The 5309-nt window shown below is 38.0% G+C and overlaps 1 pseudogene; it reads right to left on the reverse strand.

Annotated features, from left to right (window-relative positions):
* Positions 1-902: 902 nt before the first annotated feature.
* Positions 903-1217, reverse strand: LOC114009126 (40S ribosomal protein S27-like; annotated as a pseudogene).
* Positions 1218-5309: the final 4092 nt, after the last annotated feature.

The following is a 5309-nucleotide window of genomic DNA, read 5'->3' on the forward strand; positions in this document are numbered from 1 at the left end:
AAATGAGAAGTAGTAGTGCTCCAAAGAGGCTAGACTGACTGAAGGGAGACATTTCTGGGGAGAGGAGGCATAGTCAATTATGTGACACTCCTTCCTTATCTCCTCAACACAAAGTATCTTTTTATTAGACTTTAGCAAAGGAGTGAAGACTATGCTCAGTAGAAAGTTGGAGGGAGGTATGTTGATTCTGCCAACTGAAAGACAACTGAATGCAAATTACAAGCCAGTAAGTGTAGCTAGAGCCGTGGATATGTCCCAGAAAATGACACAGGTCGATAGTTTGAGGATAGGAAATCTTAAAGTAAATATTGACACTTTTACAATTTATTTGATGGATAAAAGAAGTACTTTGAGGTTTCAGTACATAAGTACATATTAAATAGTTACCAATATCCAGCTATTGAGCAATAGGTAGATATACACATTATATATAGATAGATAAAGATGTATTGCCTTTATTATATTGGGCTGTCAGAAAAGTAATGACTTATTTTTTCTGTTTTTCTATGCAAAAATGCATCATGACTTTTCCAATAACCTGATACATAGATGTTTAAATATAGTGATATATATATATATATATATGCATATCATATATTATATATATTAATGTATTTTATAAGCATAAACAAATAGAGATATAAAGATAGAAATATCTATCCATTATATTCCCATTAATATATCCACAAGAGGATACCCATTATATTCCCATTAATATATCCACAAGAGGTCTTCAAAAAGTCCATGGAAAGTGCATTAAAAAACTTATGCATAAATTTAAAAAATTTTGCACCCAAATAAAATTGTACTTTAATTCCATTTTCCATGAAATTTTGAAGTCCCCTTGTATATGTAAAATTCATGAACAAAGCTTCACTGTTTTTTTCTTTTTTTATCCAAAATGTGTTTATTGGGCTGGTTTCCCACTCATCTTGAGTCAGGATGCTTTTAGTGCTGCTTCCTCCTGAAGGAACATCCTTCTGTAAGCCTCGCTTTTCCTCCCATAGACTGGCAGAGGACAGTGGGGCAGCCAACGCACAAAACTACCGTTTGTGCATGGCTAAAGACAGGGGTGATTTTATAGCATCCTGGGCACTTCACATCCATGAAGTATTCCTACTTCATGGAATACATCGTGGGCTCTGCACCAGGCACTTCTTCTTGTGTTACCTCTTCTCTTCGGGAGAGGGATGAAGGAGGTCCTTTGCAAGAGGCATGTTCTCGTGGGGAGGTCATCACCTCCAGAAAACAGCTTCACATGTTTTTTTTAAGAAATTGAGGAAATCCATACTAAAGCATCCTACTACATCTGCCTCCAGACCTCAGTGATGGGATGCACTTGATGTCTTAAATCATTTTGCTTTTGCTGAAACCTGACTTCCTTTGAACCTGGAAATTTTATATAAGTGAATATTGATTACAGTTGGTGGTAGGGTAGTTAAGAATCCAGTGATATTAGAACTATTTTCATAGGAAACCAGCATAAATAAAATCAAGCATTTATTTCTGGTAAACACTGATGTGCTGATGTTTAGGTTAGATTTTGTGCTTTGTGTGTTTATGTGTTTTTTTTTTTTTTAAGAGAAAGGTTGTCATTAGATTAAGGTCAAGTTCTGTAGGACTTTCAAAGGAAAGCTAATTTTTATGAGTGTTCAATTAATTTAGAAGTATTTCCCATTTGTTTTGTGGCAATTCTATTCTACCAAAAAGTGCTAGAGTTTATTTACCTACAGATTTTGTTTAGGACATAGCTTTGGAGAATATTGAAGGCTGGGGAAAAAGTATTCGATGCTGAGAGAGGGTAAATCATATGCAGTAAGGTGATGTCTGGGTAGTTCACTTCACATTAGGATCATATGAATGTCATGTTAAAAGTCAAATTCCAAATTCCACAAGCAGTTGATTGTTGTGTGCCCTGAAGCTCAAGAGTATCATTTAAGGAAGACAGACACATTCCTCTGCTATAGTAGGGAGCAGAGGAGTAGGCTAATGTCGGTGCTTAATAAATGCACATTGCACTGAATCGATGGCCTCTCCATGTCTCTTTGTGTCTGTGTATGAAATTGATCATCATTGTGAAGTCAGTCAACTATCCCCATGTGTGAAATAATACCCCCACACCAGGGTATGACTTTAAGCTTCTCATGACCTAGTTGGTCAACATACAAGTTAAACCTTTTTTCTGTTGTAGAAATCGCTAGTCTTAAAGTATAAAGAAAGAAGCTGCTTCGTTAGCACTATCTTCACCTGCCTCCTTCTTTTAAATTCTAGCCTCCATCAGATTATTCACATCATCTCCCTTCTATCTCTAAGCTAGAGCTACTCATTGGACAGGAACAGTCCTAATAGCTTTGTGTTATCCTGAGCTCCCATCTTCCCTCCACCTGGATCATTTATACTTCAAGTCTGTCACCAAATCTCATGCAATTTCAAATGAGGGAGGAAATCTGCTTATCAAAGGAGGCATAAGCTGGTTACTCCTGGGATGTTTGCTTTGCACAATTTTTTTGAAAATTGATTTATTTCTTTTGTGTGACAGAAAGACAAGCACCCTCAACAGGGCCTCGTGCCTCTATGCTTTCCTCAGCCTTCCTATCCAGGCAGGATCATGGACACACCTAGCAGGTACAAACTGACCTGGAAATAAAAGCCTGATCCTTCCGTTTTTCTTCATTTGTTTCTTTCATTTTCTTTTATACATTCACATTATTTAGTTTACAAAGTGACTATTTCAGCAAGTGAACATTTCTCCCTAGTCCAGTTGATAAAACTATAAAATTAGCTTCAACAGATAATACCACATTTCTTTGTCCCATTAATGCTTCCAAACACACAGAGCATTGTGGTCCTACTGCACAAATGTGGCTGGGCCTGCACGACATCTCTGACAAAATTCAAGTGACTTTATAAATCACATTCCCCCAGAAATCTAAATTTTTTGTTTATTTTAGGAAATTGGCCCATTTATCCCCCACTGCATCAGCTCACAGTGGTTGACAGGTGCTAAAAGGTAACTTACTCTTTTTTTTTTTTTTTGCTTACACTTGCCAGAGACAGAAAGAGTTAGAAAGCGAAAGAGAAATCACCCTCAGGAGTGATGGCCACACTACAGTCCCTTCTCCTCCATTATCTTGGGATTTGGGGAATGCACACAAACATATCTAGTGTGATTTTCAGGCCGCCAGTTGAGGTACTCAAACCATGGTTGGCCATGTGAGAGTCCAGTGCCTTAACCACCAAGCCACCTGCTGGCCATGGTAACTACTATCTTTTGATTGACCCCACACTGTGCAGCTTGCCCCAGGCCTGACCATTCACCTGAGTAATGTAGACATCTGTCTCCTCCTTCATTGTCGCAACCTGCCAGGCCCCGGCAGGCACTGAGTCAATAATGGACATTGGGCTTATGGGTTTTGTTTTTGATAAATATAGGGGAATAAATGCCTTGAGGCAGGTTTTATGTCATGTCTTCTTTGCTCTTATTGTTTCTGTTTCGCTTTTTAGAAGTTTGTTTATCTATTCCATGAGTGAGACAGAGAGAGAGACAGAGATACAGGACCCTGATAAGATCTTGATGCCGTGATCCACCATCAGCCTCTGGTGGCACAGAGGTAAAGCATCAAACTGTCAGCTAGACCTACATGGGAAGGTTGCTGGTTCATGGCTGGGGAACTTCCTGAATGCACAGACATGCACACCATGTTTAAGCTAGGGCTGTGCTGAGTCATTTCTTGAGCATGAGGAAGAGACAGAGTGAGAAAAACCCACTTGATATTTCTGGTCCAGGATCTATTATTATTATTATTATTATTATTATTATTTTCTTTACTAGAGGAAGCATTGGGGCTTGGGGCATAAGAAACCATAAAAATCAAGCTGACTCTTCAAATTAGTCTCGTTTATAAGCTTCAACAATAACTTCATGTGTAGGTAGGGAATAGGGAACTCAGTTAACCTCTCTGTTCCTTGGTATTTTAATTTGTCCAGAAGTGATAATCATCGTATTTAGTGACCTCCCGGGTGCCCTGAGCATTAATGAGACAATGTGAGAAAATTATCAAGTGCTATGGTAATAGTAGTCCTAATTCCACTTATTTTAAGCTCATTTCTTGTTAAGGAAAAATTTGTTAAATAGAAGGACTTAGTACTACAGAGGATAGAGAGGGGGGAAAAAGATCAAAATAACTATAATAAAAGAAATAACAAGTTTACCCAGCTATAGAGGGAATTATAAATCTATATCTATTTATGTAAATATGTATATGTATATAAATACTATGCCCACATCTTAAATACTACCTCTTTTTTTATCATTACACCCAGTCTCTTATTTGGTGCATAAATGCAGCTTAATTTTAGAACTATATATCTATTCATAATTTCCTTCTTCTAAATGATTATAGTTAATGAAACAGATCTAAAATATCTATGAATATTTATATACAGAAGGTGCTAAAAGGTATCCTTGAATGAATAAATGAAAGAAAAGAAAAAAGGAATGAAAGGATTTTCATTTATGTTGGTTTTAAAATACTGTACTAAAGATAGAGAAGTCAGAAGCAATAGAAGACGATTACAAATAGAATACTATGTCCCAGAATTTAATCGGGAAGACAGGACCACAACAGAAGATAGATTAAGTACATGAGACTGAACTGGTGAAATAGAATCTTATGACTTTTGACTAAAACATTACTGATTTTCTTCTAGGCTTTGTTTTCTGGATTTAAGGATTTTTTTCTTTTCTTGAGCTGCCGATAGGTGCATGTACCTACTATTTGAACAGAATCCTAACCTGTTTCCTGGCTTTAAGTTTTTTTTTTTTTCCTTTTTTTTTGGAGAGGTTTTTTCTATAGGGCATGTGTGCTCACCAGAAAGACAGAGAGAGACAGACAGAAAGTGAGAAATCACCCGCCAGGGGGGACGGCCACACCGCAATCCCTTTTCCTCCATTCTCCTCTCAGGATCTTGGGCACACACGCACACACACCCGGCATGAGTTTAAGCCACCAAGTCCAGGACTCGAACCACGATCAACTACATGGCAGTCCAGCGACATAGCCATTACACTAACTACTGTTCCCAAGTTTTAAGTAAAGCTCTCTTAGCATTTATTTAATTTTTATTTATTAAAGTTAAAACTGCTTTTCTCGGGACCAGCAGTTAGAGTAATGGCTATGTTGCTGGACTCCCATGTAGTTGACCACGGTTCGCGTCCCGGATCCGGTGGCTTAAAACTCATGCTGGGCACGTGTGCGTGTGTGCCCAAGATCCCGAGAGGAGAACGGAGGAGAAGGGATTGCGGCGTG

Source organism: Tupaia chinensis, unplaced genomic scaffold (assembly GCF_000334495.1).
Source record: "Tupaia chinensis unplaced genomic scaffold, TupChi_1.0 Scaffold000473_1, whole genome shotgun sequence".
In the NCBI taxonomy this organism is placed as follows: domain Eukaryota; kingdom Metazoa; phylum Chordata; class Mammalia; order Scandentia; family Tupaiidae; genus Tupaia; species Tupaia belangeri.